General features: G+C 39.3%; 1 long non-coding RNA gene across 1 annotated transcript; it reads right to left on the bottom strand.

Moving 5' to 3' along the window:
- Nucleotides 1-235: 235 nt before the first annotated feature.
- On the bottom strand, nt 236-1,239 carry LOC139435230 (uncharacterized). The gene is made up of 2 exons (XR_011644514.1): nt 551-1,239; nt 236-330 (listed from the first exon to the last, which is right to left on the bottom strand). It is a non-coding gene; the product is annotated as an uncharacterized lncRNA (long non-coding RNA).
- Nucleotides 1,240-9,105: the final 7,866 nt, after the last annotated feature.

Below are 9,105 nucleotides of genomic sequence, written 5' to 3'. Positions count from 1 at the left end.
GGTGGCTCTTAAAAGAGCCGTTGTGTTTGGGTGTGCTGGTCTCAGGTCAGTCTAAGCCCTCTCTCGCGGATGCAGCGGGCCAGCTGGATGTCCTTGGGCATGATGTTGACCCTCTTTGCTTGGTTCATCTTACTGGGGGGCAGCTACATGGATGTCAGTGCAGTCCACAGTCAGTGTGCAGTTGAAGGCAGAATGGATTTATTATTGACTCCGAATGAAGCACAACTTCATGTCATACAATACATTGACTTTATTTGTAATTGTGTGAAAACATATGAGCATTGATTAGCAAGCAGGACCCTCAGGAACAGAGCACGGTGATGGATGGAGCTGGGAAGAGAGAAGAATAAAGAAAACATATCAACTTCATTTTCGGATATTAAAAATTCAATTTCAAAACAAGTTGCCGCTCCTACAGTTTCCTCGTGTGTAAAGATGATTTCACTTGACCTATGCACAATATCACACTCAATACATGTGTGTCTCTGGGGGGTGCATTGTGCCTTTGATGTATATAAATAATATACCATAACCAAATACTATTACGTACAGTGGAAATCAGGTTGCCAGAGCAGGTCAGTCCAGTGTGCATGTTCCTCAGGGTCTCAGCAGTTACAGGTGAGGGAAAGGAAATAAAAGAGAAAAAGGTCAGTAACAACACTTTAAAGTAACAACACTTTGAATAATTATCTCTTTTAATAATGTTCTCTCAGTAATCACTCAACTACTGTCTTTCCAACAACCAGATTGACTCACTATCATCACAATGAAACACGTCCAGAAGAATGGACCACAGATGGAAATTAGCTATTAGCTATAATCTGGCATATTGCATCTCTTCTCTTTGCTGAGATTAATGTTTTTGTATGCATGGTCCTTCTATAAATAAATACATGTCATGCAAAGCTGCCTGCCTGCCTTCCTTCCTTCGACTCTCCCTGAACTGCCTGATCTTTTAATGTTCAATGTTAACCATTTGAGCAGATAGCATTAAGTAGAAAAGATCGCAGATGCTAATCTGCCGTTAGCCTACCTCCCGCCCCCTTAGCACCTGGCGATAGGCTCCTCTTCAAATGTTTCACAAAATACTTAACATCATGACTACTCTTACTGTTTAACATTTGGGTTCACTTCATGTTAAGGCTAATACAAATGACAAGGCTAAGTAATGTGATGCTAACTAACGTGCTCGCTACTAGCTATGTAGCTAGCTTGACTGTGTTCCATGCACAACATGTGTATTACCTGAGATCTCTGATCCAGCGACTCCTGGTCCTTTCATCAGACGGGAAGCGATAGAACGAGCTATGATCTATAAGTATGATCACTTATGTGATTACAACCTGGTACAAAGCACACAGGCATCTTGTAAAAGTGAACTTATTTTTAGCAATCTCTTATTTATTGGAGGGAATAATCAGTTATGAGATCTTCTTCTTCGCTTTAATTACGAGTCGCAACCACTTGGAGCATTATCGCCTGTGACATCACTTACGCGAGCCAGAATGGGATTTGGGATTTGTAGTCTTTGTAGTCGCGTATTTTTCATAGTCTTATATTTCAACAGTTTTACGACAAAATGTGACTTTTTTGACATGGAACTTATTGTTTAAGATTGACAAACATCATATGTGTAGTTCGTGGCACAATTCAAACGGGATCAAAAGATACGTTTTCTCTCTCCATTGAATTCAATGTTAATTTTTCGCTTCCGGGGTCCCATGGGCCGGAAGTAGATGGGCGTGACTTCGCCTCTCTATAGGGGCGGATCGTATAGGGGCGTTTCCTAACTTTTTTTATCCAATAGCAATTTAAGGGATTCCAGCTGCTTTTATAAATCCTTGCAGAAGAAGTCATTCGTTCTAGTGATGGGAATTCCGGCTCTTCTTGGTTGCATTGACTTGCTTGTAGAACCACGCTACACAAAACAGATAGCAACACCTATAAAAACTATTTTAAAAAAGGGGCTACTGTATCAACCTATATAAAGTATATAAATATAGTTTTTCTCCCTGCAGGAGAGGGGAGCGTGCTTTGAGATCAGCTGCTAGGCTGCAGCGGGGAGAAGAGGGGGACAAAAAGAGATCTCCGTCCTCCGTGTTTTATTCTTATAGAAGTAAGAAGAGAAGTAATGGGGCAGAAACCCTCCTTTTTACGCAACGGTCCAGACATAGACATCAAACGGCGACACATATTCAGTTGCCAGTTACTTTTGGCATTAGGGCAGGGATATCTAGATACTTTCCAAGGTTTGACATAATGAATTGTGCTACTTTTAAAGCAAGCAACGATGTTTTCAAATCTGTAATCAAAAAGCTCCTCAAAAACACTATAGAAGCTGTTCCTGCCGTTGTTACGTTAGTTCAAACAGTAACAACGGACTACTTTTCTTAGCGGATGCATGTCAATTTAAATCAATACATAAAACTATTTTTTAAATCAATAAAATCTTTTTCTAAATCCATAAAAGCATTTCAATTAATATTGGGAGTCATGTCGTTACTTTGTTGAGAATGTGGCCATGTGTAATAAGCGGGATAATGTCCACATTGCACATTGCATAATGTGCCTTCATGCCGATCTAGATCCCTCCGCAAAAACAAAACAAAACGGCTCATTCGCGGAGAAGCCCCTCACTGCAGTGCGCAGTACCTCAAGCCCCTCCTTCTCAACCTTTGAGGCACGTGACTAACGGCCCCTCCTTCTCAACCTTTGAGGCAGAGGCATGTGACTAACGGCCCCTCCTGACTAACGGCCCCTCCTTCTCAACCTTTGAGGCACGTGACTAACGGCCCCTCCTTCTCAACCTTTGAGGCAGAGGCATGTGACTAACGGCCCCTCCTTCTCAACCTTTGAGGCACGTGACGAGCTTCACAGTTCTGTTCTGTTAATCATAGCGTCAGAGTATTAACTATTTTAACATATTAATATAAATATATATATATATACCTTTGAGACACGTGACGAGCTTCACAGTTCTGTTCTGTTAATCATAGCGTCAGAGTATTAACTATTTTAACATATTAATATATATTAATATATATATATAATGATACCAATGATGATGGCGAGTGATCTGTCACAATGGCAAACTCAAATTAAACACATTAACAGCCTTCAAAGCATATTTTAATGTCTATTTGCATGTTAATTGCATCAATTATTTCAGTTATGACTTCAAGAAAGGGCCTTCATTTGTTTTGTTTTTTAACTTTTTAATTGTACGTGCCTCAAAGGTTGAGAAGGAGGGGCCGTTAGTCACGTGCCTCAAAGGTTGAGAAGGAGGGGCCGTTAGTCACTTGCCTCAAAGGTTGAGAAGGAGGGGCCGTTAGTCACGTGCCTCAAAGGTTGAGAAGGAGGGGCTTGAGGTACTGCGCACTGCAGTGAGGGGTACTACGGTTCGCAGGCGAGAGCCGGCTCCCGTCGTTCACTATACGATCCGCCCCTATACGATCCGCCCCTATACGATCCGCCTCCTTGCTGCGGTCTGCAGCCAGACTCTATTGTCCACAGCAGTGACACATATCTGTGGATAATCATTTATACAAAATCTTTTAAAGCAACCATCACTAAACGCCAGCAACACTGCATCTACTGCAGACAGTAGCAACAGGTCAGATGGGTACATCACGTTACCTTCCGTTGTGGACACTAGCTTACTCCCATACATATAGCACAGATGCCTTCACCACGAATGGCTACAAAAAGATCTCATATCCCAAGCTTAACAACAAGCATTGCAGCGTTGCAGCTGAAATTTTCTCCAGGTCACAAAGTCAACCTCACATGATGATGTGATACCAGTTTTCAAGCACAGTAAATATTCTCTTCCCAGAGTATATGATGGGACCAAAGTGATGATTCAGTACATGGTTTTAATAATACTTTTGCTTTTCAATGTTTGCCATTTCAAACCATGAGCTGGTTCAAATAATATTTGCCTTGATTTACAATATGTTCTCATTTGTTTTATCAGTACAGTTTTGAAGCTTTTGGGCCTTTTGGGCTTTGCCATAGTCCACTTTGGACTGTATGAAATATTTCAGGATTGCACTTTTAACTCACTTTAAATGTTCTCACTTGCTTGGTTTCAAAACATAACAAATGCCATAATCTGTTCATTGAGGACCATGAATGATATTTTTCATTGCTGTTGCCGGCCACTATTGCTCATGTAAACCTACTACTGCTGCACCCCCTGTAACCTCAGAGGCACCCTGAGTCATTTTGTTCTGGAACCGGGCCTGTACACGGCCACATACTAAACAAACTACAGAGCCCATTCTGTGTCCTGTTATTGTTTACTTCCTCTCTGCCTTCTTCTGGTGATTTATCTGACGTCCAGCGCTCCGTCTTTTAACCTATTTTCCTTTCTCTTTCTTGATCCTCCTTAGCAACCTTCCTTATAGTCCTTGACAGTGGTCTGTACTGCTGTATTAACAACGTGTCACATGTTAAGAATTTACAATCAGAATCGAGTATTCAACTAAGCCGTGTAATACAAGTTGTTAGTAGCCTTAAGGGCCTACACAGTTGTTATTTGATTTTGATTTGATTTGATATACTTTATTAATCCCCGTGGGGAAATTGTTATGCTATACCACATCGCCCATTACTGGATGTATAATGAGCTGCACTTAACTACAGGTTAGCATTTAAAATACTTAGCCATTCTTTAGTGGTTATTTTGGTAAAGTAACTAAAAAGTAGTGTAACTCATTACATTTCAGAGACAGTAATATTGTAATGTAACTTATTACTTTCAAAAGACAGTAATAAGTAATATGTAATATATTACATTTTGGAAGTAACTTGCCCAACACTGGTCCTGAAAGACTTCTTTCTTTTTCAACATCAAAGTGGAAACTATGCAAAACAAGCTTACAGAACGAAAAAAAGATAGACGGGTGGAGAGAATCAGGTTGAATATAACGTCCATGCTCCCCAACTTCAGCTTCATTGATATTATATGAGTGGAGTGAGGACTTCAAAGGATGGCTGTGTCCGATCGATGGGGCAGATTCCAGGGTATTATGTTCTCCCTTCAGCCGGCATCAACAAGTTATCGGAAGAAGGAATGATACTTATTTTCTTTTCCTGCCCCTCTTACCTACAGGATATCAGACTTTTCTCCCCTCACTCCTTGCTTTGTCATTCTAACACTCCTTTATCTCTTATCTGAGGCGGTCACAGGGTGTCAGTGGGGCCTAATGAATCTCAAGATACGAACTAGGGATGCCAGCGATTATTCGAATATTCGCTACAGTCTCCATAATCGAATATTATTTTTAAAAATCGATTTTATTTATATATATATATTTTTTTTATGTTTTTTTTTTTTTTCTGGCTTAGTTTCAACCAAAATATATATAAATATATATATGCTAATAATAGTATTAATAATTGTAAATGGTCATTGGTCACACCAACAGTTTGTTTTACTGTAAACTTGGAGGAAGCCTGCGTGCAGAGCAGACTGCTGCTCCAGCACGCTACACACCGACCCCGCCCCCACCCCCCCTCTCACGTGCGACTAAAGATGAACAAAGCGGCAGGTAAAAAGAGTTCCTCGTGGAACTACTTCGAACTTACAAGTCCAAAGGAAGTTAAAAGCAAGCTCTGCGAAAAGACGTTGGTCTATCACAGCTCAACCTCAACAATGCGTTCGCATTTGAGTGCGAAGCACGCCAAAGAGGTTACAGAGAAAGACGCAGCACAGCCGGCCATTACCAACTTCACTTCAAGGCCACGTCGTTGTGATGACATGCATGTTTGTTGTTTGTACTGTTAAACATGTTCCGGTAAAGAAAACAACGGAATTCTTTTTTTTTTTTTTCTCTCTCTCTCTCATATTGAATATTGGCTAGTTTTTGTTTAGTTGTTCGACCAGGGGAATACATGCTTTGATGTGTGTGTAGGTGATGTGATCCATTTTGATAAGAGACATGTGTAGGATAAGGTATGACCACAGCACAATAGAAAAAGTTAAGCAGTTAAAAGGTACTGTATTTGGAAATTTCATTTGGCCTTGCTTTGAAAGAATCTATTTTCAGAGCTGTTTGTTATGTAGTGCTTTCTATTTTGTTTTTTACACGGTAGCTCAGCTTGCCCTTTGCTTACAATCCTCAGAGATGTGTGTAACATTTAAAAGGCTATTTAGGACACAATTTGCTTTCAAACTTGGCTCTTGGCTTGTTATTTTGTTTTGCTTGATTGTTTATTAACAAATAAAGAATGTAAAGGTAAAACTACAAGCTGGTTTGAGGAGATCCTGCACATGGAATTTCTTTGAAAGCAGTTGAAATATATAAATAAATGTATTACTTTCGGCTCTGCAGGGGGAAAGCATGGAAACTGCATCACAGTCTTGAGCTTCCTGAAAAGAGGGTGTGAAATTGAAAAGCAACTCGACATCCTGAAATGATATTAATAAATCACAGCAGCATGTTGGTAGGAAAATTCCAGTTATGGATTTAATCAATCCATTGAGCTTTCCAAACTTAACATCATCTACAACGCACACTGCTTACAGTATGTGAGGCACTCGTCAGCAGGGTAACAATGAAAATAAATAAAAGGCCATTTTATTCTATAATTTCCAATTGTGTTTTATCTTAACTAAATGGGAATTTTATTTGGAATACAAAATGTATTAGTACAACAAAGTAATTCCCTTGGTGTTTACAAAACACACTTTAATGTATTTTTATCAGGTACTGCCTCACTATCTCCACTCTTGAGACATTGTTTTGTGTTGCTGAAAGTAAAAAACAAATGTGCCTGCTCTTACATGATATTACAAATGGTGTGTTTTTTTTCCTCAATTGACAAAGCAACACTCAAGGACACACAGCAATTACAAGCCGGTGAGGAAATCCCAATGCAGCTTCAAGGGAAAAACGTTCAGACAGCTTTATTTGGGGACCTAGATGCGGGCCCAAGGGTTCTTAACAACTGCTTAATACAGGATTGTTAGATGAACCTTCTGACGTCGAAGTTGCAGTGGTGAATATTTTAGCACACCATATCAAGATAATTCTTTTTATCTACCTCGCTCTTTTTACTGTGGACGGAATCCATTTAGAAAGGTGTACCCCTTCACAGCCGTTTGGATGTCAAAGTCTAGGCTAATGGTTAACACTGGCTCAAAGTGCATCGCGTACTGAAGCATTCTGCACTTTTTGTCTAGCTTTTGTACTCTCACTTTAATAGACTGAGTACTCTGCCTTCAGTCCTCTGGATTTATAAGTGCCTTTAAATACCCTTTTTTAGTCCCAATATGAATATTGTGGACCAGGTGTGCTGTTTAAGGTACTTAAGCAATTAAAGATATGAGAGCAGAGCACATATTTACCTTAAAAATAGAATGTGTTTAGCATGTGTAATTGCCCCCGTGCAAGGTTGGCTGATTAAATATGCAATGGTTATACTAATGAGTGTCGCCACAGGAGAATCACCAAGCCTCCAGCAGTCTGCTCACCTACTTATTAATACCTGTGATCATAGTATTGGATAAAAAAGGGTCCTACTTTGATCTCCAAAATAACAATACCTTCAAAATGTATTAAACAAGTCTCTTGGCTAAATTGTAAATTGTCTTAATCATGTTTATTCTGAAGTAGAGCTGATTAGCTTTAAAACGATTGTTTAGTTATGACCTTTTATCAAAGCCGCACATCCAACTAAACTCCTTTTAGCAAAATAAGGTTCATTCTTGTTTCTGTCTTGTCTTGACATGTTTTACATTTTAATGACTATCTTTAAATATAGATATGTTTATAGATTTGTCTGTATATCTTGCAATTGATAGAGACTTTGTAAAGGTGTTGCATGGGAATAAATACACTTGTCTTATAGCTTAATGTGGCTTTTGATTTTGAGATAGACAATAAAGTTGACTTTGACTAAACCTGTTTAGTAAAGAGTAAAACGATGTTTAAACTCCAGAGTCCAGATAAAACAAAAATAAATGCAATCTTCTCAGTTTAGTTTCATTTTTACTCAACGACTAAAATTGTGATAAAAATAAACAAAGACTCCGTATTCATATTTGGCTGCTTTCGGATCTCTTGATGGCTGTGGGGCGTTGAGCAGCTGCTTAGTTTGAGTCACTCCTGATGATGAAATGAGTCAGGGCTACATCTGTGCTTAATTTACGAAAATATGAAATCAAAACATACTTTTGGAACATTGTGTGGAAGTCTGTCGTTCATTCACTGGAAATCATTCTGGTTTTGTATAACACTCCATCATCTTAAAGCTGGATATTAAAAGGATTTCAACTTTACAGATCCCAGCTTTAGGGGAGGTGCAGCCTGCAACACCGTCAGTCAGTAAGGCATCATTTCAGTGGAAGCTGCAGAAAGTGAGACAGCTTGACAGATCAATACTACATTCCCTCTGTGCAGTGAATCAACACATTTACCCAAAGGAGGGGCAACAGTACATGAACATGGGTTTGATACAGTGACGCTGCTAGGTCTGTTAGTAAAGGTGATAACATATAGTTACAGATCAGCCATATAGCACTTATCTGGAAAAGTTTGCTCACAAAATCTGTTTGAGTATAGACTAGTGGAGATATGGATACTAGTGGAGGAACACTTTGATGCCTTTTAACGGACGATCATGAGCAGATAGCGTATTTTGCTTTAATCCACTTCCAGAGAGTAAGTGCAGAAAGACTTGTGAACAGGCAGGTAACAGCTTTGGATTACTAAGTGGACTATAGGCTTTAAAAAGTATGAACTATCTATTAAATAGGACATCCCACATAGGCATTAACCAATGAGCTGAGTTTATTGCCATCTGAATATCACAAAGGAGGAGGGTTACAGATTCATATCAATGCAAGGTTGTAGAAATATGTGCTGTAAAAGATGTATGTATATCCGATACAAAGAGGAGAGACAATTAAATATTCAGGTGTGATAATCTTCCAGGAAGGTGTTGAAATTCTATCTTCCAATTAATCTGTCTTTTCCTTCATGTGTTTTGTGAGTTATCACGTTTGTTAATCAGGTCACGTTCTCCCGTTTTCCCTGCTCAGCTGGGTTTGAAAGAAATGTGATCCAATATCTGAAAAAAATTCGATTTAATGAACCC

The sequence above is a fragment of the Pseudochaenichthys georgianus genome, chromosome 15, assembly GCF_902827115.2.
Source record: "Pseudochaenichthys georgianus chromosome 15, fPseGeo1.2, whole genome shotgun sequence".
In the NCBI taxonomy this organism is placed as follows: domain Eukaryota; kingdom Metazoa; phylum Chordata; class Actinopteri; order Perciformes; family Channichthyidae; genus Pseudochaenichthys; species Pseudochaenichthys georgianus.
The sequence above is the reverse complement of the archived record's forward strand: the minus strand, read 5'-3'. Positions and strand labels throughout refer to the sequence as shown.